The sequence below is a fragment of the Coturnix japonica genome, chromosome Z, assembly GCF_054131305.1.
Source record: "Coturnix japonica strain WE chromosome Z, WE-NBRP24, whole genome shotgun sequence".
In the NCBI taxonomy this organism is placed as follows: domain Eukaryota; kingdom Metazoa; phylum Chordata; class Aves; order Galliformes; family Phasianidae; genus Coturnix; species Coturnix japonica.
In genome coordinates this window covers 56,913,866-56,941,557 of record NC_140702.1, presented here as the reverse complement: position 1 = coordinate 56,941,557, position 27,692 = coordinate 56,913,866, and positions in this window count along the sequence as shown.

Sequence of the window (27,692 nt, the reverse complement as noted above, 5' to 3'; positions counted from 1 at the left end):
CCCAACCTGCATTGTAGTCTGTTATACTCATTATTTCAGCCTACACAGTTCCGTCATTCATTCTCCAGTCAGATAGACCTCATGAACTCTTTAGAATTTTGGGTGAAATTCAGCATTCTGACTTAATATTTCTTCACAACTTTTACTCTGTCCATTTTCCATTATTTTCTATTATTACTTTCACACACCGCAGAGCCATTTATTGTTGCTATGTTGTTGTTTTTTTCTCCTAGCATTTGCGTAAAATCTCAGGGCCGTACAGTAAGCAGTAGCTCAGAGAAACATTCCCCCTGTCATTAGTAATAGCTAATGTGACTACTCATTAGTGGTAGCTGTTCACAGTCTGATCCATGTGATTTCACAATGTCTCTTTTGTAAGAAAAGAAACCGATTTTCTCTCTACAGCCCACGTAACTCCTCAACTTGTTATTTCTCCCCTTGCATATATATCTTCTGGGTGCTTATTCTCTCTCATTCTGTGTTAAATAAAATCTTAGGCGTTCACACATGACAGGGAGATTCATCAGTTACAGAACTGTACATCTAAAATTGTCACACTATCTTCCTTTTATGCTCAGTTTGGAGAAAGAACCATTTGCAGGGCACAATTCATCCCATCAAAGTAAACTAAAGTCTAATGATTCCTGTATTTAGCATCAGCAGTTATCCAGAGAAGATTTTATAAATCATTTGCCTCCACCATTAAGTTTCCCTTTATATTTCTTACTTCAAAACACTTGCATCAAGAAGTAAACAAAGGGTCCTGTAGCTATAGCTCGCTCCTTAACACTATTCAATCTCTATTCTGGAAGGTCCACATACTTGTGTATAGATATCTTGTATGTTATGTCACACAGCTACAGGCGGTCACAATAAGGATTTGCACAGTAACAACGGTTTGTCTGAGGTCAGGATGATAGCAGTCTTGGCTAATTCAATGATGAAGAACAGAGCTCTAAAAATGAGTAGACCTATGACACATGTGGCAGTGGTAAGTCAGCAGTATGTCTGCAGCTACCTTTTACATGGAACTACTTACAGAGACCTGCTGCATTGTAAGCGAGGATAAAAAATAAAAAGGAAAAAGTGATTACATTCATATGCAAAACATTCTTCTGTGTCTCTTGAAATCCTAAAATTCTCAGTGATGACTCAGAAGCTGAAACAATACAGCTAAAATCCAAATATTTTTATTCCAGAGAACTCTCAGTTGATACAGAAGCTTCATGTTCCTACTCAGTCTCCATTTCCTATGAAGACTTATAAACTTTCCTATGAGTAATATATAGAAATGTGGAGGAGCCTTACAGTTTCTGCTGCGCTATATACACTGAAACATCCATGGGGTATCCAGTGCATGCAAGAGAACAAGAACATGATGTAACTGAGCGGTAGATCCCATGAGTCACTGAATCATATTCAGTTACAGTATTTTAATTTGGATATACTCTTCCTTCACTTAAAATAATAATAATAACAATAACAATAATAATAATAATAATAATAATAATAATAATAATAATTTCAAAAGTAAGACACTTCATTACAGATTATACACCAAGTATGCTATTTTTTTTATCAACAACAATTCAGATTATTCCAAATCCAGACCTTAGAGGGCAAAGGTCAGAAATGCTTTATGAGGTTGGATTTGAACCAAAATCTATCATTATATAATTACCACCTAAGCATCAGAAAGTTTTTACATGTCTTGGCACACTCTTGATTTTAGCTTCAGTACCTTGGTGGGCACAGAAGCTTAAAGAGCTGCAAGAGAGAATGTAACATGGCATTATTATGACATGAATGACATACAAGTTCTACTTGGTCTTGGTACTACCTCCAAAGCTTTAAATCTCCTGTTGATATTTTCTGATATTTGACAAAAGTCAAACTTGCTCCCTTATCTGACTGACTTTAGAGAACAGTATCTTTTCTAAAGAAATACTGTGAAGAGCTCTTCAGCCTGAAGAAGAGGAGGCTCCAAGGAGACCTTGTAGAAGCCTTACAGTACCTGAAAGGTGTATGCAGTAAAGCTGGGGAGGAACTTCTTGTAAGGGCATGTAGCAATAGGATGAGGGAAAATGGCTTTAAACTGGAAGATTTAGACTAGATATGAGCAAGAAATTCTTTAATGTGAGTGTGGTGATACACTGGAACAGGTTGCCCAGTGAGGCTGCGAATGCCCCCTCCTTGAAAGCATTCAAGGCCAGCTTGAATGGGGCTTCAAGAAACCTGGTCTAGAGGGAGGTGTCCCTGCCTATAGCACAAGGGTTGGAACTACATGATAATAAAGGTCCCTTCCAAACCAAACCATTCTATGATTCTGTTATTCTGCGATTCAACTATTCTATGATTTTATGAAAGGAAACAGAAATGGTATCTAAAACTCTTTGGACACAGCAGAAACCCTTCTATTACTTACACCAAATTATTTATCCAGTACAGAAAGATTGCTTTTCATAGTGTCAGACTCACATCCACAATCACCTCAAGAATCTTTATTATCACCCACATAAAAATGAGAGAATTTGGAAGTAGGTCCAAATTCTTTAAATATGTTTAATGAGGCAGATGAATTAACTTTATGTCTCTCCTTTGTTATTGCAATTAAGGCTGAACATCGAGCATATTTTCAGAACCGCTTTTGTATTTGTGCTTCATAAACTTAAGGAGCAGCAACAGGAAGGAAAGAGTACTAGGAACATTTTCAGAAGGCTTCTGAAAGGAAGACTTGTAAAAAAACAAGGCTGAATTTTAACCAAGTCTGCATATATAGTTAAAGCAGAAATGATTATTATTCTGCAGTGGTATAGACACCAGCTTCATGTCATATCATGTTTTCTATTCAGCTGATTAACTATAAGGCTAGTATTACAGCTGGAGAAACAATGTAACCTTAGCACTTTTGATATATCAGGAATTGTCATCAGTTTCATGAGGACCCCTTGCATAGAAAGAGTCAGAAGAGTTTCTTGCTTCTGTGAACCCATATTTACCAGTTTCAAAAAGCAGCTCCACACATTGTGTTATATTCTTTCCCTATGGAGGAGACATGAGGGAATGTGAATGAAAGTATAACCTAAATATGATCCAGGTACCCAAAGGAATTTTTTCATTTCATCTCATTTAGGTCAGGATCCCATTAAGAACCCTCTGTTACTTCTGCCTTCTCATTAAATGCACATTAAAAGACTTTTGGTCTGCATTTTGAATAAACAAATATTTTGCCTGTGCTGGGAAAACTTTTTTTGTTTGCTTTGAACTCGGGAGGACTAGTTGAGGACTGGCCTGTGCTGAAGACATGCAGTGCTGTGAGGTTCTCCCCAAAAGAGGTTCTCCTGTAGTCAGAAATATAATTTTACATAAATACATTTACATCCTCTCCTGAAATGAATTACCTAGTTCTGATAATTTGTCAGTGAATAAATACTAAAATACTGGAGATCACAGTTTGCTTTTGTTTTAAGATAGGTATCAAAGTTTGCTCTCCTAAAATTTTAATATTAGTGATAAGCAAGGAGTGAAAAGGAATAAAAAGGATATGTTTACATTTCCAAGGTAGAAGAGTAAGTGTTGGTGTAATGCAGAGTTGCACATCTTAGCCCAGTAGCACCACACAGTGCCTCTGACCAACCCTCAGCAGTGCCCAGTACCTGCTATCATTCATGCCTGCGTTTTTCAAAAAGATTGCCAAAGTTACAAAGTCCTCAAAAGAGATGGAACAGGGGAAGAGTGCCACATCACATAGACTAAGATTAAATCTGGTCAAGATTAATACTTGTGTCAATGTGCCTCACTAAAAATTGAGGCTTTTTCTTCAACAGCTTATGAAAGAAAGTCATTTTAGTCTCTCTGACAGCAGTGAACAGTCTGAAGTTGTATTCATCACTGCATTCACAGCACACTGTCTTGCCAGTCCTCTCCATCAGGGAGAATAAAAATGATAATGTTTAGGAGTGAATCAATCAAATTACTTGCTCAGGGGAACTGACAAAAAACCCTCTGCCCTTTCCAGTAGGTTTACCCATGTTGGGAATGGCCGATCAGTGTCTTGCACTGTGGTCTAATAGAGTTAGAAAGTCAAAGACAAATGACACCTTGTGTTTCAAAGGGAAACAGCTACCAAGTAAAACCAAGATAAATAGCCTGGGAAGTGTTGTTGCAACCTTTAAAACTGCTCCAATCTACACTCCTCCATGAATGTTTACTCACACTTTTTTTCTAATAAATATGTCTTCCCACACTTGTCATTATGCCATTCAGGATCTCACAGTGCTTTTTTTATAGCATATGGTTCTTTTGCTACCTACACTGTCTCTGGAACTACATTTGGAAATTATACATAAATACATCCTGTTTTTCTCATCTAGAAGCCCTCTGTAATATTCTTTATTAACACCTTCTCATTCATTGTTCTATTTGGATGCATGACAAGAGTCTTAACATATCTATTTAGTTTTGGTATGTGAGGAGGTTTTGTGTGTTTTTTGTGTTTTTTTTTTTTTATTTCCTCACCAAATAGCAAGATGCCATGATTCTTTTAACAGTGATTTGATAGGAATTCAGATGCAGTTTGAAATACTCCACATGGGTCCTATCTCTATTTAAATAATTCCATCCTATTTTAGAACTAACAGAAACAAACAAACAAACAAAAACAAAAACAAAAAAGTAAAAAAGATGAGATAGGCAGTGCAAAACAGAACTTTAATACCTCGTTTTCTGTTTATAAAATAAAACTAAAGTGACTTAAAAATGAAGTTATAGAAAAACATCAGCCATTGCTCATAGTTGTGCTTTCTCTTATTAATGATTGTAATAGTTAGCAGTTCACTATAAATATTTTTAAAAATAAATAAGTTGATGAAAAGTAAGTCAGTATCTCATAAAGTCTGCTTTTGAAAAAATCCTGTGATTTTAAAGCATTTCCCTCAAACTAGTATTGCTCATCACTAATAATATCTGTCATTCAACCTAGGGATAACACTTCTTTCACAAACCTGTCCATTCATGATAAACATCTGTGTCGATTAATAACAGGAGTGTGAATGTGACCATCAGTCTGGGCTCTGTGATAAATAAGACTTATGAGTCTGTAGGATTTTTGCTTGTGCTTAATCCTAGGAGCTAAATGGAGGAGCCCATTTCTGGTTCGCAGCTGATTTCCACATATTTCAGAACTGCTGCTGGCTCTAAGCATTTTTGTGAAGTAGTAAGCACAAGACATTCCCCTGACTCTGATGTGCCTCTTCACAAGAACATGGCAGAGGGTCTCTAGGTATCCCTTGCTTCATTTCTCTGGACACATGGGAATAAGAAAGTACAGTCCTTTTTCCCCCTCTGCCTTCAGAACTTAGGAAACCCTAACCTCAAAGCACGCTGAGATGAGTCCACTCCAGTGCAGAATTTCAGTTTGTGCAGAAACATATTTTCAATAAAAAATACCACTTTCTATCTCTTCTTTATCCACATGCCCTTGTGTTACTGTTCAAACTCTGCATACACAGAATTTCTGTACTACTTGTTACTGCTTTGAGGTGTTCTCCTTAAAGTAAGCTCTCTTCAACAGAACATGTAAGGTTTGTGTCAGCTTCTGAGTGCTTAGAATTCAGACTCACATGGGCAAAAACCTATCAGACAAAACAAAATCTGGGGAAGAGCTAACAAACACCAGAATATTTAGAATGAAAGCAGAATAATTGAGAACTGGTAGAAATAAATGTGCAAAATTGCAATTAATACATCCTTTAAATTTTGTAAAACTGAGTTTAGAAATGTCTGTGTTTATGTGCAAACTAACATGAAATGGGTGTCGGAGATAGAAGACTGTTTCCTGTCTCCTTTGGCAAGCAACAATGATTTGTTTACATAGGTCACACCACCACCACTAACACTCAAGGCCACAAACTTGTTCTTGCAAAAACACAAAGCAAAAGAGTGACATGACAGAAATCACAGCTTATGCAAATTTACACAGAGAGCGCATACGCATGTAAATGGTACCTTACAAATAAAAGAAAAAAGTATCAAATTTTAAGGACTAAATAAATGTTTCTGCCTCTTCTTGGAAGAACTAGCATAGCTAAAGTCTGAGCTCGAGACAAGTTTATTCTGCCTTCAATAATTTTGTACTTCAGAAAACAAGCATGCAGGCACACCCAAAGATTTGTAAAATCTCTATATTTTCCCCTGCTTGATGCCTCCTTGTTTTCAGACTCTTACCATTTTCCAGTTTAAGAAACCCTCCCCTTCTGTCCAGTGCTGTGAACATCAGCCCAGAAGTCCCTATCATTTTAGTGAAACAACATTTCAGAAGTCTGCAGTTTTGATAAATAATTGATAAGAGGCAGTAACAAAGCCTCTAGACAGTGAAAAGGATCTTTTCTGAAATAGTAGAACCTGACATTATGACTGAAAACATACAGCAGAGTATAGAGGCCAGGCTTCTCGCAGAAGTAATAGGTTTCTTTACACTCTCACCTCCTAGAATTCACAGATGGATGATTCTTTTAGCAAGTAAGATGTGCATTTCCACTAGTCAGTACTTCTGAAACTAACTTTTCCTGATGTGTGTAACTGGTCTAACAGCCATAATTACTAAATATTTGCTGACAACAGCATATTCTTTAAAGGTATTAATATGCCCTTGTACTTGTACTTGTGGTTTCTGCTATGTACCTTTCAAGAGCCAGTCTAACCCTAGGGCTATAACAGATGGACATGCATCTTTTTCAAGCAAGTCAGTACTGAAAATATGAATAAGTACCCAATGAATATCTAAAATACAAACAATTATGCTTCATGTTTATATTCACAAGCTCTGTTAAATATCTCTGCAATCACAACTTTAAAACTCCTAAGAACTGCATCAAGGAAATTTCAAGAAGTAATTTTACAGAGCTGCTAATATATAATTGCCAGTTTCAGTGACTGTACTTTGTCAATCAACCAATCAAACAATAAATAGATAGATAGATAGATAGATAGATAGATAGATAGATAGATAGATAGATAGATAGATAGATAGATAGATAGATAAGGGATTAGCCAGGAAAACATACACAGCTTAAAATTTAAGACACTACTTTCATTTTAAATATCATGGGCATCTAGTAACTGTGCAAATGAGCTGGAGACGGTTAGTGTTTTTCCATGGCATCTTCTCAACATTTGCAGGATGCTGAAGGCTCTTGCAGCATTAACTTGACCTACCTACAGTGAAGGAAATTAACAAACTTTTGGAAAAACATACAAGGATTTTTCTAGTAAGTGAGATTGAGCTATCAACTTTCAGAAGTTCCTTTCCCACTTCTTCTGCTGATATATTTTCAAAGAGGGAAGCTGTAAGAGGCCATGCTTTTTACGTTACTGTCTCAAAGTTTGCTGAAATGGACAAGTTCGGTCAAGTCATGGCCAAGGTTCCAGAACTTCCTTTGTCTGAGACACACAGAAGGACAAGCCCAGGCAAGCCTTAGCCAAGGTTCCAGGGACGCACAGGAACCAAGGTTCGAGAAATCCCTTTGTTCAAGGGATGGACAAGTCCGGAGCTACAAAAGGGAGATAAGACGCAGATGAATGGCCCTAAAGTGGTCTTTTTGTGTGGGCCTATCTCAAGGAAGATGGCCATCTCTGAGGAATTCACGTGACTCTGACCCGAGCCTTCCAGAAATGTCACGAAGACCGGGAAGGAGTAGGATAAAAAGGGCACAGACAAACCACGGAATTAGCTATCTGACCTCAGATTCATCCACCGTCATCCTACTGCTGCCTACTGTCTCTCCTGGGATTGCTGCTTGAGTCTCTGCTCCGTGAGACCTCACTGCCCGAGACTGCTTCTTGAGACCTCGTTACTCTGACCGCCTGTTCTGCACTGCACTGATCTACTGTTTTCGGCTGGTCATTCTGCTGCTGCTCTCCCCTACGCCTATTTTGCCCCGGATCAACGAAACAACGTGCAACCGGATGCTACTGCATCCAGGTGGTGACTATTCCCCGCTTTTAAGCAATTCTTGCCTCTTTTCCTCCTTTTTCTATGGCCCACTTTCCCATCCCCATCACCCTAATTTTGGTATTCGCCACTGTCCCTTCCCCATCCCCTCAGTTGTCTATTATTTCTAATAAACTGGTCAGATCTACATTTGAATGTTTTTCTTCTTAATCTCACACCGGGCACAATATATCAAAAGAATGTTGCCTCACTCCTAAATTGGAGCGAGACAGCAGCAAATGTGAAAAATGTGTTTGCTAGGCTCACTCTTATGGCATCACTGAATGCCACTGTACTACACATGTGTGTAAAATGAATAAAGATGACTTTATACAACACTAATATCAAACAGAAAAGAAGCTGCTATAGCAGTGTTCAGCTCAAGTGTATTGGGAAAAATGAGAGCCCATTACTTACAAGCAGACAGCCTAAGCAGTGACTGAAACAAACACAGATGTAACAGCAGTTCTGCAAAAGAGAGCAGAGGTAATGTGCTGTCTTATCTTCCCCTATGAGCTTGGTTAAATGTCATAACAGACCAGCTGCCCTGTTCATATCAGTGAACTGCCTGCAGATTTATTTTATTCTTTGGCAGCACCCATTCATTACCCTTGCTGCAATAATAAACCGAAGGAAACATTGGTAATGTGTTTTGTACTTGTACTCACAAGTTATTCAGCTTTTTAGGAAATATTTAAATCTGAATGTTGCATTTTCCTCAAAGTAATAAAAGTTGTGGAGGAAATCTGAAGAAAGAAACATCATTGCCAGATTCTCCTTTTTTTTTTTTTTTTTTTTTTTTTCAGTGTATTTTCACTGCTTACCTAAAAAGCCTGGACTGCACCTATGTCTTGCACACCAGTGTGCTGACAGAGTCCACAGTCATTCATGTTCTAACCAATGCTTACACCCCCTGCTGAATATGCTTACGCTGTACCATTCTCACCCCGGAGATGTGTTCTTTGGGTTTAAGCAGGAAAATCAGGAGCACTTTCCTGAAAGATATTGCTCTGTCACCTTGTTTTCTTGCTCCTGTTCAAGAGTTTCTTGAACTGTTGCACTGCAAGATCCTACACCAAGAAAAGAGCATTCCCTTCTGCTCTCTTGGTTTCCAAAACAAAATGCATTTAAAGCTGTCTACAAGAATCAGTTGGAATAACATTCATACTACGAGCTTCTCCTGATGATAATGATTGTCCGTTGACATGTTCCACTGCTATGGCTACTGATGCTGCCTCAATGATCCCAGAGATAATGCTTGATGTACTGTCCAGTGAAACAATGACAGATAACAGGAAGCAGTGAAAAGGAGGGAAGTTTGGTTCTCCTAGCCATGCAGTCCTGTACACAGCGTAGCCACTGAAGATGACCTGAAGACACAGAAGGAAGAGAAACAAGTCTGTTGGAATGTGGAGGTGAACTGCAATGGGTGGAAATCATTCTCTTCATGGGTGTTCATTTCAAAGACCATAAGCACTTCTGGTTGATAGGTTGTGATATCATGAGGTGAGGAGGAGTTGCTCACAGAGCTGAAGGCTCAAAGCTCAACCTTTGTACATTAGGAATGAGATTTTATATTTCTGTCAGAGTACTCATGGGAAACAAATGTCACTCCCAAATGCCATGCAAAAGGAAAAAGTGGAAAAGGTGAAACTTGAAAGGCCTGTGCGGGGCCCCAGAATTCAAGAGTTTTCCTTGTGTGTGCAGTGCAATACAGCTGGTCACAGGAGTCAGGGATTTGCTAAAGACCACCAATACAACAAAGAAGTTAGGTCCCATCCTGGGCCTAACCCAGCACAGATCTTTCACACCCATAGAGCAAGAACAAATCTCTCCCTAGCTTGTCCCTTGCCACCTACATTTGCAATTAGATGTCATTATCTCTGCTTATATTTGAGTATTACTGTCAAATTCTGATTGTTTACTGGAATTTAAGCCCATTGTTCCCAATTAAATTTATTTTCTTTTAATAAAGGCAAGCTAATTCTCCTTTTATGGTTGTATTCTGCATTCTAATACCTATCTAAAATGTCTGTAAATGATAAAACATTTTTTAGATGTCAATGAAGTATGTTCTACTTGGTGGTGCTTTTCTTCTTTAATGGGATCTCGTGCAAAAGAAATAACAATATTAAAAATCCATTGGTGAAGGCACATAGAACAGTTTATTCACCCTTTGTGGTTTTTTGTGCCACAAATTCTAGCAAAATAATTTCATATTCCGCTTTTTGTTATTGAATGAATGGCTTCATTTGCAACAGCCCCCTACTTGCATTCCACTGTGAACCCCAGTTTTATTATCCAAGTGTGAGCTAGGCATAGCAATGGGTAAATTATTCTGAATCAGAATAAAATCATTTTCTTCCCACTCAGATGTGTGGATGAAAAAAATGGACATAAAGATTCCCACAGAACAGCAAGAACGTTTGTTGAGCCGTTTTTAACTGCTGAATTGCTGTAATTATCTAAAATGGCACAGAAGAGCTCTTCCCCTCCTCCACTGAGCTTAGAAGGGAAGCAGTGCTCATGATGTGTAAATGAGCACTTGTTTAAATACTTGAAGTGCAACGTGCTCACCGTGAACTGCCAGCAGCTCTATGTCAGGCAATATAATGGAAAACACAACACAAACTGAAAGGTGGGAAATGAACACCCCACCACCACCACCATGAAGAGGGCTGGCTGCAGCAAGCACCACGGATGGTGTGCTGAGAATGCAGGGAGCAGCTGGGCAGGTCAGAGAGCAGCTGCCGCCCAAGAGCTGCATGTGGTTCGAGGGCTGCCACACGGGGAACACAAAAAGAACCAGCCTGTCACTCAGGACAGCTTCAGCACCAAAGCTTGGCATCCCTGCCAATTTTGCTAAAACGCCACGGAAACAGCTCAGCCTCCTGTGTTGTTCAGGACGACATTCCGTTCATGTTAAGCTGATGTAACCTGCTGCCTCATCTCCGGTGTTGCCGATAGCAGCAGAGTGCTCTGGGCTACAAAATGCAATTGAAGGCACTTGGACGTTTGCATGTAGTGTACTCGAGGGAGTAGCTCTTGTAACAGCACAATGCACAGCAAATTTATTAATTGGGGTGGCACACCTCGCCTGTTAGATTCTGAAAGCAATACTCACTGAGATTTCTACCAGAACAAATATTTTAATAATAATAATAAGAAGAAGAAGAAGAAATGGCAAAATACAAATTCTTTAAAATGTTTTTGAAGTATTGGAAAATCAACCAGTTTTTAGGCCAATTGTGTAATGTGCTTTTTCTGCTTAATAAAGTGTTCTGGTTAATTCAGCACAATTACACATCATTTGTCCATGCCAGGGCCTCCAATTATCCTATATTTTGATTTCTCAGTGCATCACTAGAGGGTTCTAGCTGGTTTGCAAGATGGGAGACAGAGCTTTACATTAAATACAGTGATAAAAAATAATGTAAACAATTCTTCAGTTAAATAGCAGCAGATATCTTCAGTCCATTCAGAATATTTCTTCTGAGATGAAGCCAGTGAGAGATAGAAGAGTTTGTGTCGTTCTGATTTTGTTTGGTCATTTATTTATTTTACAGAAAACAAAATATTTCAAGTATAATGGCATTTCACTAGAGAAATCTTCAATTTTACAAGAAATGCATCTTGTACCTTCTGCTGAGATCTGAGATAAAAATTCCAGATCAACTCTATTTTCAGCCTGAGCCATGCCCATCTCTGCCTATACAGAAAATGCTCTGTATCAGCATCAGTAGCATTGGGAGAAGCATATGATGAGCACATCCAGAGTGCTCCCATAATGTGGGAGAAAATGTATCTCCAATAAGTTCCTCTGAACCTGGCAGCCCATCCAGCTCAGCTGACCATCCCATGGCATCTCTCCCTGTATCCCTGAGAATAATACCAAGATTCACATTCAGTGCTTCATCAAAAGCTGCTCAAGATTTTCAGGCAGCTCCAGAAATATCAGAGTTATTAACTATGAAAAATTATGTCTGGCTTCAGATCACACAAGCGCTTAATGACTTTTAAAGTGATTCTGTCAGTTCTTTTGCAGGCTGGCTTGTGGATATGAGCCCTTTAGATATATTAATTCATATTCAACAGAGCATTCCACAGATTGAGTAATTCACTAAAGCATTGTCAACAACACAAGTAGCACATGAACACCAAAACTTGCAGTTTGCTGTAGTACTGCAGCAGTCCAAGCAGTAGTTATGCCCTTGGCACTTCAAATGCATCTCATCAGAAAATCATTCACTAAATATCTGAGATGGGTGTGAGCAAATGGTCTTTTTACCTTGCAAAACATTTCACTTTTTTTTTTTTTTTTGTATTTATCCTTTCTCTTCTGAATACAACCATAAACTTTCAGATTCATTCACACTCCCATGCCCACAAACAGCTGTCTCCAGTCCATGGATCTTGCAGTAAATTCATGTGGTAGATTTTGCCCTCTCTCTCTGTCATTTTTGACCACTTATAGCTGGTTTAATTAAGAAAATATTAAAGCACAAGGAGTTAGCATAACCACAAGACATAGAAAATTTATTTTGGAAGGTAAATGTTTATACAAATAATTTTTTTATTTTTTTTTTAATAGAAGGCTTCTTTTTTTCCAGTGAAAGTTTTAACAAACAAATGGTGACTCACACCTTGGAATAGCTTTCCAGACAAACAGTATTTTTGGTAAAATGTTACTGGCTGGTTGAAATTAGTACATCTATTTGAAAGGTAGAGATAATGAAGAGCAGAAAAAATTACCTAACTTCCTTGTTCTTGAGTCAATGGGAAAGACTGAAATAGAACCAGGGAGTCTTCAGAAGCACCCAACCCATAGTTGGCATCTCAAACAGCAGAATAAAGAAGTGTCGGAATGATTGGCATTATGAGCCAACATTCATGGGCAGTTCCCACACTGTGGCATCCCTGACCGAACAGGAAATATCTTTGTTATCTAAGATCCTGCAGCATGGTAATGACTGGCAAGTGCTGACTTGTTACCAGCACACACTGTACGCCATTGTTGCATCTTCACATTGAAATTTTAAAAAGTTGTTTTATTGCTAACTTAAGTATAAAGACAATGAGTGTTGTTAATAAAATATTCACTTGCTGAAGATTATTTTTACGCTATCAATCAGATTAGCCTGTCACTTTCAACTATTTTGCATACAATTTTCTGAATAGTATTTAAATTCAGCTATCGTTAATCACAGCACCTTTTAAAATCACACACACACACAAAAAAAAACCACAGATAAAGAATTCAAACGATTCAGGGCGGCTAAATTGACAAATATTTTCTCACGATAAAGTCACAGACTGTGACTCATGTTTCTGAGACTACATAAATATGAAATTTTCTGTTTCTCCCCCCACACACACACCCCACACCCCACCCCAAAATGTCGAAGACCAGATTTTGATCTGCTGTAAAACTAGTGTAACAACATCAGATTCAGTCATCCCAGGTGGTATAGCAGTAGTCAGTCCCACATACATCTATTCATTGTGTAGAGAATAGGAGCCTTCAGTGTTGTCTCCAGAGCTTTACAGAGTAGCAAAGTTCTACACATTTGTGAAAGTGTGATCCGCAAATATATTTCAAACTGTGTTTCTGGGTCATATAAGTCCTTAATATTCCAGAAGGAGGAGAACTTGCAAGGCTTAGATTCCTGTTTTAAATATATTTATTTGTCATTCTAATTTGTGCAAACATTCATGCATTCTCTGGAATCTAAAAGTCTGATTCACTGAAAGTGGTTACGTAAACACACCATACCTCAGCTCTGCCAGCACATTTCTTATGTATATTTCACCTGTCTGCTACATGACTAGCAGATTATTGTTGGGGTTTTTTTGTTGTTTGTTTTGTTTTGTTTTGTTTTTTTCCAGAAAAAAAAACAAAACCTTTCCAGGAGAGTGAACTATCATCTTTTATTTCATATATGAGATCACATTAAAGAGTATTAATCAACTACCCAAGCACTGACTACAAAGCACTGATCTTTATTGCTAAAGCATATATTTGAATTTCAGATTCTTTATTAGGGCAGTAACAGATAGGGGGAAAAAATCCTTCTACTCACAACTTAAGCAAATTTCCTTTGAAATTAATAGAATAATCCCCAGTGAAGTCTTTTAGATGTATGTAGTACTGTATAGCTGCATTTAAATAAAGACTTCGAAGATAGCAATTCATCTTTGAGGGGGTTGCTGGCCACTTGGAAACCAGATGAATGTAGGGGCTCTGAAGAGGAGTTTATAGCATTGTTGAGAGATTCTGCTTTGTGATACAGTACAGGGGGGTACAAGCATAACAGCTTGAGTTAATTTAAATGATATTCAAATCACACCTTTTCTGTTTTATTTATTTCTGTAGGGACTCCAAAGGAGGCAGAACAAGCATTTCTGCTTTCTACATCCAATTGTGTGTTGTATTTGTTTAAACAGATGAGCAGAGATCAGGGTGGGAAGACAAACTGAGTGGATACCAGTACCTAGGAACCACTGCCCTTGATTAACCCTCTGCTGCCCACCATTTAGAAAGAACTTTCAGACTTTGCCTCATAAAAAAAGCTCAAAAGGATGCACTGAACTGATCATGTGCTTACCTACCTACACTATTTAATCCAAAGTGAATTCACTCATGTGAAGGGAAGACACATGGATCCAAATACCCTTGATATGATATGATGCAGGGATTTAAAAGCTCTGTAAAATTAACGACTGGTCTAAAATAGAACTATCTCCTCTGGAAACTGTTTCTTTTGACAGAGAATTTATAAATATTAATTGGACTAGGGGTTCAAATTCCATGTGTGGTTTTGTGGCTTTTTTATTTTTTTTAATTTTCTTAGTCAGTCTCCTAGCCATTGAGCTCTGCAATGCTTCTCACTCCCCAAAGAATCTTTAATTATATTGCATAAAACAGATGAGCTTCATTACTTTTCTTTTTCTTATTATTAAAATAATTTAATTAGGAGGAAGAAAAGCATAGGGATTCATATTTCCTCAAAGGGAAAATGTGAAATGAATGGAATATGGAACATAAAATATTCTAATTATAAACATGACTTTTTTTTTTTTTTTTTTTCAATATTAAACTGAAGAGATTATATTGATTTAAACTGGGTACATCTAATTTCAGAGTTTAAGAATGTGAACAGAACATGAACTTAAAGAGACATTACAAGAATGTGAAGTATAATGTGCAAGTGCAACCTCACCAGACTTTAGTAATTCTTTGTTCTTTTTGAGTTTCTCCCCTTACAGTGGCATGAACTCACAACATAACAAAATGCAGGTGTAAGAGAACACTGAACAAAACAAGAACAATAACTCATTTCTTATCACAGTATAATAATATTTATCATAATTACATATGATTATTTACTCACTACACCTTGGGGTAAAAAACAACCACTCTCTCAAAAAGGATGCAGTGATTTCTCCTATGTTCCCCTTCTCATTTTCAACTATACTGCTAATATGCTTACCACAATAGGCTCAAGGCTAGTCAATGTCAGCAGCAAAATAATACAAGTTCCCAGAGATTTTTTACAAAATCATTATGTGTGTTGCATTTACACTGCGCCTTTTGTGAGACATGATGAAGATGCCCACACCGGACTTTGTGTTTCTATCTCTAAGATCATCATGTAAAGGTACTTTCTGATGGAGTAGACATTTTGCCTGCTTTACAGAACATTACAACTGACTATTCACACACTGATATCATTGTCTTGATAATAAATAGTTTAGGTTAATAAATTATTGTTATGATAAGAATGTCCCTGTTTTACATCAGATTTTTCATTTAAACCTCTACTGTCCTATATATGCACGTGTTCACACAACTGTCTGCTATAAAATTTTCTGTCAAGGCCCTCATCATCTAGCAAGCTTTAAAACCCATGGGTCATGTTCAGTGATTCTACTAAGCAGGCTTAATTTGAGAAACATCACATTTCAGGTCGCTTCTACTTGGTTTGGTTTGGCATTTTAAGATCACATCCACATTTTTTGTTGTTATTTGTTTCTTGTTTGTTTGTTTGTTTGTTTTTCCTCACAACACATTTTAACTAAAGAACAGGAGAAGGAGAATAGTTGATTACATCAATGTGGATGATTAAACAGTGACATACTATTACTCAAATATCTTATTTCTACAGATCCATCATACATCACTAGTAATGCACAATCAAAAGACTTTCAATTCAGCACATGAACAGTTGAAGCAATAGAACAGTTTTCCTAAAGCATGAACTAAAAAAATATGTGTACACAAATGTATGTGTCAAAACAGTCACTTTATTTTTGACCCTGGACTAATCCATGCCATTTCTGCATATGCACAGTCTGAAATTCTGCATAAAAACAAGTTTCTGCAACATTAGTAATGTGGTCTCATAATTAAGTCTCATAATTAATTGTATTTGAGTTGTGAAAGTTCAGCTTCTGCTTCTGCTTTAAATTTCCCTGAGTTCAGACAGTGAAAATTTGATGCAAAATCAGTTATCCCTACGCTGAAGTGAAATGGACTTCTCTGTGACAGTGTTTATGATACACTGAAGCTGGTAGGAAAACTCTGAGAGTTTTCACTGCAACAGCTACTTTACAGATGGACAGACAACACAGATGCTGAAAGGGGAAAATAGTTTCAGCCCTAGTACTAGTGTTGACTCTTTTAAAATAATACTAACAAAACACCCATGAACAAGCAGTCTGGAGGGAAATAATAGGTTATATAACAAAATCAGAGGAAAAAGGTCATTCAGATTTCTACCAGAGCCTTTAGATTCAGGACTGCATTAGTAAATTTTGCTGAATATGCCAGAAAAGCAATATTTGATTTTATTATATTCCAAAGAGATAACAGATGATACAATGGAAAGAAAAACAAACAAACAAACAAACAAAAGCACAAAGTATCTTGTAATTTAGAAATAATTATTTCTGCAATATTTCACAGTCTTTTCTTCATTAAGCTTACCACTGCATCTGTCCAATACTAACGGGATTGATCCTGTTCCCACCTCCAACCTGCCTACTGGTGAAGGGAAATGGCTACAGGTTAAGCTGTGTAACTTTCCAACAAGGTAGCAGGAGAATCAGGTACCTGAGCACAGACACAATGCAAAGGGTCTGCAGTGATCTCTCATAGAAGGATTTTTAAGACCAAGTTGGGAAGACATCTTTCTGTGAGTAACTGACTCAGGTTCTTCCACTCTTATTTTCCAATGAAATATGAACTAGTGAGTAAAAATGAGTAGAATACTTCAGCAGAAATGAGCTTTGCAACCATAAAAGAAGCCATAGCAAGATAATAGAAAGCTAACTAAATTGACTTTTTCTCATATGATCTCAGTAAAAAGATGCATGTACCAACTTAAGGCCTGATAGCCAAATGTCCTCCATATTAATTTCTTCTGTTTGAATTTTCTCAAGTTCTTGTAATCATTAGGATATGAAACAAAAAGGTTTTCCAAAATGAGAGTATTCCTCCAGCTTGATTTCATCATCTAGTACTGATATCGTCACTGGAGAGTAATGAGGAAGTTATTATAATTTTTATATAATAAAATATATATATATGTAATTATAAAGTGTATGAATATTTGAATTGTATATAAAAATGTACAGAGAAATTGAATTCACAGAAGAGCTGAGGCTTATAAATCAAATCCCTTTCTAACATTCAAATCCTCTTACAGAAGAGCTTCACATGTCTGTGCAAAAAGCTGAAGTAATGAGGTGGACAACAAACCAACCATGCAGAATAGCCTTTCTAGCATTGCACTGACTGATAATTACAAAAAGTTAACAATTTCACTATTTAAAATTATTAATGCTACACTTTATCTCTACATCCAGATTTTTTTTCTCTCATCAGTGAATTACCTCATGCTGAACTGATGAGTCTCTCAACAGCATTTGCATTTTTTAAGAAAATTAAGGTGGATTTATTTCTTCTATCTTAGCCTCTGTGCAAGTATCCATCCAGTTCCCACAAAGAAAATAAATAAAAACAAAACAGAAAAGAGTTTTAAGATATGAAAGGGATGCAATAAAAAAAATAAAATCAGATAATCTGCTGACACTGATTTGCTATAAGATGTGAAAGATGTTTCTCTTGAAGAGAGGTACTCAGAATCTGATATTTGTTAGCTTTACCAGTTGTTAGAGCACATCTGAACTGAGAAAACATACAGCAGCAATGCTAGCAGCAGAGCTCAATGTGCTGATGAATGACCAACAAACTCCACTTTCTGTTCCACCTGTGGCCAGGAGCTAAGGGTGAGGAAAAAGCAATCAGGGAACAAGACAGGTGCTACAAGAGTTCACCTACAGTTTGGGAGCAGCAGGAAGTAGAAATGAGTTCACTCAAAGCTACAATGTAGCTTCAGGTCAAGGCCAGGGATCCTGTTGGCCTTGATGGGTTTTTGAGTTGCTTTGCAAGGGTCTCAACAACCTACAACTATACATAGCAAAGGTAAAAGTAATAATAAGAAAAAAATAATAGAAAATAAAGGAATTGCTTCTTAACTTTTATGTTATCTTCTTGAGACGAGGAGGTCTTCCAGAAATATCACCACAACTGTGGTGCAGCATGTTTATCAGGCTCAGATAAACAGATTCAAATGTTCACTTGAAAGCCAATAATCTTTCCTAAGGTCTGAAAAAATTGGATTCAGTACTTTAAAGTGGATTTTATTTTCTGAGTGCTTTAGTATTTCCTGCTCCCAGAGCAACTCTGAAAAGAGCTTGCATAAAATCTCAGGAGGAAAAGAAAGTAGGTTCTTCTGCATTTCCCATTCAACTCCAAGCCTGTTCAGAGAAGATCTAAGCAAACCTTTGGATTTTCCAGCACGTCTGAACTAAAGTGAACTCTTCAAACTTTGAAGTTTGCTCATTACTTTATCAAATGGAAACCTGATTTATGTTTCATATTCGCATGCTATATTAATAGCCCAGATGACTTACAGAAAGTGAAAATAAGGGCTGAATGTACTTATGAAAATCTGTTACTTCAAACATGCCCCTAGTAGAGTTTGCTGAGTTGATCAAGAGGCATCAATGTGCTGTCAGTATGATTATGAAGGCCAGTTCCTTCCGTATACAAAGCGCTGGAGGCAGAAAATGTACCAGGTTTCTTTATAAATAACTGGTCGTATATCAGCAGCAAAGACGCAATGTGCAGAGCCACACACACAGAGTTTATTGAGATAACCGCAGTCCAGCAACTTTCTCTTCCACACATACATTCGCATTTAGCAAGTTGGAACTGAGATATCTTTAAAATTTCTTACTTTCCTAGATGGCTTATTAAAAATGTTGGGATGTCAGTACACAATAACAGAGCATGCATGGCAGGATCACAATACCAACTTCCATGCATGCCAGGTACATCTGGGAATAATTGAAACAGTCACATGCGTTTTATGTCACTGATAAGAAGGGTCTCACGCTGTCCCATCTGCTGGTCCTGACCATCATCTCTGCCACACAAGGACACAGGATATACCAGCCTCCCTACGGGACATGATGAAGTTCTGCTGTCTCCTCCTCTGTCACTGTTAAATTGAGGAACAAAAAGAAGAAGGAAGGAAGGAAGGAAGGAAGGAAGGAAGGAAGGAAGGAAGGAAGGAAGGAAGGAAGGAAGGAAGGAAGGAAGGAAGGAAGGAAGGAAGGAAGGAAGGAAGGAAGGAAGGAAGGAAGGAAGGAAGGAAGGAAGGAAGGAAGGAAGGAAGGAAGGAAGGAAGGAAGGAAGGAAGGAAGGAAGGAAGGAAGGAAGGAAGGAAGGAAGGAAGGAAGGAAGGAAGGAAGGAAGGAAGGAAGGAAGGAAGGAAGGAAGGAAGGAAGGAAGGAAGGAAGGAAGGAAGGAAGGAAGGAAGGAAGGAAGGAAGGAAGGAAGGAAGGAAGGAAGGAAGGAAGGAAGGAAGGAAGGAAGGAAGGAAGGAAGGAAGGAAGGAAGGAAGGAAGGAAGGAAGGAAGGAAGGAAGGAAGGAAGGAAGGAAGGAAGGAAGGAAGGAAGGAAGGAAGGAAGGAAGGAAGGAAGGAAGGAAGGAAGGAAGGAAGGAAGGAAGGAAGGAAGGAAGGAAGGAAGGAAGGAAGGAAGGAAGGAAGGAAGGAAGGAAGGAAGGAAGGAAGGAAGGAAGGAAGGAAGGAAGGAAGGAAGGAAGGAAGGAAGGAAGGAAGGAAGGAAGGAAGGAAGGAAGGAAGGAAGGAAGGAAGGAAGGAAGGAAGGAAGGAAGGAAGGAAGGAAGGAAGGAAGGAAGGAAGGAAGGAAGGAAGGAAGGAAGGAAGGAAGGAAGGAAGGAAGGAAGGAAGGAATTTTAAATGCTAAAATATCTTTATTTGGACTCTAACCAGTCCATTCTAAATCCATCAATAAATTAGCCAAATAAAAACTTTTCAAGAATCAAAAGAATGCAAGGTTCATTTGACCTCATTGGTAGGTCCCACTTAAACTAACAGTACATTTTTCAGTCTTGTATCTCCTGGCAAGGCAGTATACTTCCATGCTTTATGGCTGCTCTACGTTTATTCCACATTTTCTTCTTGTTGGGATTCAGATTTCCACTGCATTGATACCACTGCACAGTGTTCAGCCATAAACTGCATATGCTTTTCTCTTGCAATTCTCCCTCAAAATATTTAGTAAGATATACAAGGTCTCCACTGTCCTCCTCTTTTATTTGCCCCGAGAACAACCACAACAGGCTGACAGAGCAAGAAGCGCAGGTAGCAGCAGGCTGTGACCTGAGCTCCTGAGCAGGCAGCTCCTGAGCTAGAAAGGTCCAGGAAAATTCTTCTCTGCACAGGCAGAAACAAGAGTGAAAGAGCTCAAAAGGGAAAAATAAAAGCTGCAAGTCTCTGTCACTACCTGGTATTTAAAATGCAAATAAAATCTAAGGACACTCTTAAAAATAAAGATAATTTTCATGTGCACACTGATATTTGTTCCCACACTGTTCTGAAATTCAAAAAAGATAAAAACCCTCAATTATTATTAGCATTTTGCAATTCAGACCACAAGCTTTTTAAGTTTCATGTTGTAGAGATCTGCAATTTTCTTGTTTTTTGATGGATCAAAACCTTGTGATCTCCTACACAACTGGAACAAAGTGGAAATGCCCCATACTGAAGAATTCAGGGAAATATAAAAGGCATTGTCAAGACCATCTATCAACTTAAGCCAGGAAACAGAGAATGTGATGTATAAATAAATATTCAGAAGAAACGTCAAAACTTCAACCAGCACAATGTATAAAACTCATCAGGAGCAAAATGCACCAGACATCATGAACAACAGGCAGCTCTAAGATTTTTAACAAGTTGAGGCAACATATTACAAGATTTCTCCCAATGCACAGCTTACCACAGGAGCTGTCAGACAAACATCATGGGAATTGCCACAGGTGAAATAAATGGGAACATACACGGATCATTAATTTCCCTGCCCTCCCTTAAACTCTAGCCAGATTGCTTTGGGGGTATCTCTCCAAGAGTCAAGTAAGGACTTCAGTGTTCAGGTCCCACCACACAGGACCACAGCTGCATTTTCCCCAGTCTTTGATCTACAGAAGGCATTCTGCTATTAGCAGCATTGCAATTGGTGCGAGTGAAGCTTCCTGCCTACCTTTGGTTTCAGAAGTAGCAGGAAGAGAGGATGGAGTCTTCAAATTACAAATAGCACATTTGTATTTTGACAGTCAAGTTACTGGGTAAGAAAAACATTATATTTTGTCCAGTCTTATCAGTGTCTCACTCACTAAATATCACTCGGCATGTGCACCTTGTCTGTCAGTACACCTTTGGGACAGGCCACCTCCTGCATGAAACAACTTCAGCAGGCTCCTCAGACACTGGTCAGGAACACCACCCGGCCAAAGATAGGCTGGCTGCTCATTTGAAAGCGACTGAGCAATTACAGGTTCTCCTGTATGTACAAAGTGATACAGCCTGTACACTGCTCTGTTTTTCCCACACTACATACTGCTGTGTATGTAGCTACAGCAACATACACTACACCATCCAGAAATAATGCAGTTTCTTCTTTTCCATCTTTTGTACATAGTGTTCAAGAAAATGGTATTCCACAGTCTATGTCGCTTATGTCACTGTGTTACATATTCATAAGGAGCAAATGATTTTCGTGCTACTATTACTGCGAATACACAGAGGCGGTTGTGTTTGGGTTTGCTCGTGGGGCAGAAAGTTCCCCTTTGCTCATAGGGAAGAATTGTAGGATTACCTCCCTTTTCCAAAGCCAGTATGGATTCTCTTGAAGGAACAGGAGTTGGAAAAAAGATGCATGGTTGAACTAGCATGGTGCTCTTGCACTGGCAGCTTCATTCTATCCTAACTCTCTGCAGATTTACAAATCATTGGATAAGTCTTTTACATCAAAGTATTCCAGCAGAAGCAGCATGAATAGAATAGAGAATCATAGAGTATCACAGATTCATAGAATGGCTTGGGTTAGAATGGACCTCAAGGATTATTTAGTTCTAGCTCTCCTGGCACAGGCAGGGTTGCCAGCCACTAGGTCAAGTATTAGATCAGATTATATCTCTAAATCTAAATGTGCCACTGTGGCCAACATTGATACTTTTTGGAGAGTCTGTTGGAACATCTCATGAGAACTGACAGTTTTTCGTTATTTTTAATCAAGAATGCATTTCAGTGTCGTCAGAAGCCATACAAGTACCTACAGGGGATGAGGGAGGGAGGGGGAGGATGATCCTAAAATTGAGACCTCAAATTTAACAGGAAAAAAAATAAATTATTTAAGAAACTGGAGATAAATCTCAATAGTTTGAGGTCAGCTTAAAAACAAATCTTCTAACATTTTCACTTCCAAATATGAAATAAATTACTCTTTTATTTACTAAACAAATTACTCATAGGTAACATATCTAATTAAGGAAAAGATCTGTAGACCTTTCTGACTTCCGTGTATGTCCAAAGGGAAACACAAACTCTCAGCAGCAGGCAATGACCTGCCACATGGCAAAAATACAGGCAGCTATCTTCTTAATGAAGCTCTCACATGTAAAAGCATCATTTCTGGTAATAAAACTTCTACAAACTTATTATTCAAAGTTTTAGCGTAGCAAGAAAAATACAGCAATTTAGTAAAGATATAGTATCAGAATCCAAACTTGGTCTCAATTATAGGTTTTCAAAAGGTATATAAAATCTCTAATTTCACAACACTTCAGTTACCTATTGAAAACAGAGAGGGCCTCCATTTATGGAAGAAAAATGCCTTGAAATTGACAGCTCTATTATTCATAGCTTTTCTTTCTTGTGCAGCTGAAATACTTGAAGGACGTAGGGAAGCAATGGTGAAAGTACACTCAACTTACTCTGAAAATTTTGGTTCGACAGATACTTATCTAGAATTACATTTTTAAAATGGCTCAACTTCTAATGTCAAGTATATGATCAACAAGTATATTTGATAGACACAGACAGCAATTATCTCACTTTTCCAAGACACTGCATGTCCACACTAATCTGTTATATAAAATTCCTTTTTGCCAAGATGGAAAGAAAATTCTATACTCCTAAAATCTTTCAATACTTATTAAAATATAGGAAAATCAGTGTCATTTAGCTGTGGGAGATGGAGAAGTCAGCTCTACCTCACTGAATGTTGACTTGCTGGAAAGGAGACAGAAGGTCTGGGTAGGCAGGGGTGTTTTGTACCTAGGCATAAGATAAGCTCTCTGCTTGTTATGGAACTTGCTTGCTTTCTAGCCAATGGATTATTATGTTTGGAACAGATGTAAGATTTATTAAAATTGATGAAGTATTGTAGCAGTGTCAGACAATCTAGAAATATGATTTTCAGAAAATATTTATGTAGCAACAGAAAAGGGTACACTACTTGTGTATTATGCACTAAGAGTACAAAAAATATTTGTAGCCTGAAACTATGTTCATTCTTCATAGAAAAGGTCTGAGAAGTTTCCAGAGGGAGGGACAGAGAGAGAAGGTTTTACATGTTCAGTTTTAAAATACTTTTTCATAGATGGAGCAGCAGAAGGAATGTAAAGAAAGTAAAAATGAAACTAAAGAAAATGTGTTTTGCTTCTTATTGTTTGTTTATTGGGTGTTTGGTTTGGGTGGTGTTTTTTCTAATTTTTTTAGCTATAGCATCACTCAACACAAATGAGGCAGGGATGTATAACTTACAGGACAATAAACATCCTGCATTCTCCATGAGCTCCCTAGACAGGTCAGGCCAATAGTTTTTATGTATCCTTGATTTCTTCAGAAAAGACTGGGAATCAGGAGGTAGTCTTGCAAAGTCAATGTCAGCTTTTTGGCATAGTATCATAGGCTAAAAGAGTAATTTTCTGAGAAACCCAACACATTAGTCAGTCCAAAAACATCATCTCCTTCAGGTGAGATGCCTGTTTCACTTTCCCTAAGCCACTGTGAACACAGCACCACTGCTGGTGTCCCAAGAGTAAGTGCTTGGACTGCTCTCCTGGTACACTTAAACTTGCTTTACCAGTGGTTTGAATAGTTACAAACAAGTATCTCTGCAGTATTACTAAGTGGAGAGGTTTCTACTATAGTCCAGACATTTCAGAGTCTCAAATTCCAAAAGCAGAATATAATGTTGTGTGAAGCGCTGGTTTGGCACTGCAGTGGACAGCCTGCTCACAGTGCTGGGGTATATACAAGAGCTGCATAAACATCAGAAGAGTCTGACACTGGGGTTGTCTAAGCTGGACCCATGAGAGGAGTCGTTTCTGCAAAGACCTAGTGGAGCCGAAGGGAGATAGGCCTTTCCTTCTCAGGAGATCTGTCATTATGAATTTGATGAATAGCAATATAACGTGAAAATGTTGGGACTTCCATTCTCAAACAGAGCCTAACAGACTGGCTGAAGTGGGATATGTGCCCCACACCCATGGCTCAGTCCATACAAGAATCTCCTGCCTGGCATACCACTAGCATGACCAGCAACAGAGCCAGAGGGAATGGCATGAAGCTGCAACAGAAAAAGTTCATGATGGATGTGGTAAAAGGCTTTTTAGCAGAGTGTTGTGAGTCCATTCCAACTCAGGATATTTTATGCTTCCAGGATTCTACTGTTATAATATTTTATATTAAAATTTTAGTCAAGTTGTAAGTTGGTGAAGGTCTAAGTAACTCATCTGAGACCATTAGCACTTGATTTCACTGGCTTCACGGAGAATGGAACAAAATTATGTAATCTTCATCATTTTAATCTTTGATTAAATTATTTTAATTTTTATCCCTAATGCTCTCTTCATACATAAAGCCAAAACAGACATCATGCTAGAGACAGTAACCAGAGTCTCCCTCCATGTTTGTCACTCATGGATAAGTCCATTCTCACACAAACACCAAAAACAGCTGTGGCCACACAACATTGTGGAAGCAGCAGACTTAAGGTTAAAGCCAGAAAAAAACAATAAGGGGATGATAACACATAGTTGCCCACAGACAGTGTTGCAGTGGTACTTCATCCTACTGTGCAAGGTGTTATGGGTACAACAAAACCCCTGAAGCCCAGCGCTTTATTTGCGCTGTCCACAAAGAGCAGGGCTGCCAGGAAAACTGGACCCATTTTGTAGGATGAAAACCTGTGCAATACACCCTCTGCTGGCTCTTCCATCACCGCATGCAGTTTTGCAAGTGCTTTTGAAATTGCTTGAACCCTTCAGTGCTTTCACCAGTTCTAAGGAAAACACACAATCTCCTTTACACGCATCTTGAACAATTTTTCCAGGTCAAGCTCTCTCAGCCTCAGCTGTCTTTCTGTTCACCTGCCTGAGCGGGCAGGACTTCCTGCCTACTGTGTGAACTGGTGGCTGCACTGGCACCATGTGCTGGCTGGGGCCAAGATGAAGGGGGTTTATATTCTACAGTAAACTTCCCTTTTCCTGTTATTATCAAGGGCTGTATCACTGAGTGTAATATCTGCTGCAGATTTCAAAATAACTGGAAGTAAATTATTTTTATCACTGCACATAAGAAAGCAAATTTTCAGCCTGTGCCAAGTAACCAAACCAATCACAGCCATGCTATCAGCACATACTTCACGCAAAATATCGTGTTGTCATAAAGTTTCTGAGATTCTCACCGAAAATAGCATCAAAATAAGGAGGGGTGAGATTTTCAGGTGTTGGTGATTCTCCTTTGTCTACTTCCTGGAGGTGTTTGTTTCATAAGAGCCACATACCTGAGCCACAGTGAATACCTGCACGCTTCTTTTGGTAGAACCCCAAGGCATTACCATAGTCCTATGTCAGCCATGTTCTCAATATAGCTCCTGTTTCATTGCTGGTAGGATATTTTTTTTTAATACAGTGAGACTTCTGACATGACTCATAGTTTTTAATATTCATCTTTCCCAAGGACTAGATGTAGACTGCGAGATTAATTTCATTTGCAATTTAAAGTCTAAAGACTTCTTGTCTTTGTTGTTCTGCTGATGTCTCAGTCTCTTCCAGAGCCTGTGATGGTTCCCAAGAAGAAGGAATGTTGCACTGTTTGCAATCAGCAGTCTCACAGAAGTGATAAAGCTCTCCCTGGCACACACCAATTACCTTCAGCTCCCACAAAAAAAAACAAACAAAAAAACCAGTAAAGGCAAACAGATACACAACCAAACCCTTAAGAAATTCTTGAAAGACAATTTGAACCTCAGGGGCCTCAAGGTCAGGCAATGTAGGGCTCAAGGACTTAGTAAGCAATAGCTGGGCACTGCTTCTACTGTCTCAATTCACCCTATTGGAAGTACCCCTTAATTATGTCAAAGGAACATAGGTTTTCTGATTTTTTTATTTTTAAACCCCTTGGTTCAAACAACCTTGTAAGAAGTTTTAATTATTCCAAGAGAAGCCAAAAATGCATGACAGGGAGCCCACCAAATTATTTTCTGGCCCTCAGGCAACCAGAAAGATGGTTTTGAAATATCTTTAGAGCCAGGCTACAGTTAGCAAACAATACTGAAGAAAAGTCTACACATTCCCTCAGAAAACGCACTCTAGAATTCAAGAACTCACCTTCCCTTTTAAGGGAAATGTGATATAAAATAGGAACTGTGACAAAAATAAAATGACTGTTTCCTCACATTTTCTGAGCATTCACCATCTGAGATCACAAGCACTCCTGAGAATAAAGCATACAGTATTAAGATATTCTACGAAACAACAAATTTGTTGAGGTTTTTAGCAGTAGTTTTTTTACTTCAATACAATCCTAGCACATCTGGCTGAAATATACAACTACTACCCAGGTGTGTAAAACTAATTGAAAGAATCTTTCCCTATCCTCAGTGCTGTGATTTACAACACCTCATAATATTTTAGTTTTTAAAACAGGCAAGAATCATTTTCCAGCTCACCACCATCTGAGAGTGATCTTTATCTGGTAGGCTCAGTAACATATTAAGCAAATCATTATTGATTGATTAGCCATGAAAGGTCTTTACAGGACATGAAAGATACAATCAGCTGTCAAAATAGCAGACAATATTATAACTTCATCAGGCTCTGTAAGTCTCTCTACAGTTTTCCCAATGCATAATGCCTTTTATGCACTGAAACATATATTGAAACGAAATCACAGAATCAGTCCCAGAAAGAACAGTGGAGCAGCATCCTTATGTCCTACTTATCATAATGCATATAACTAGCATTATTCTACAACACTG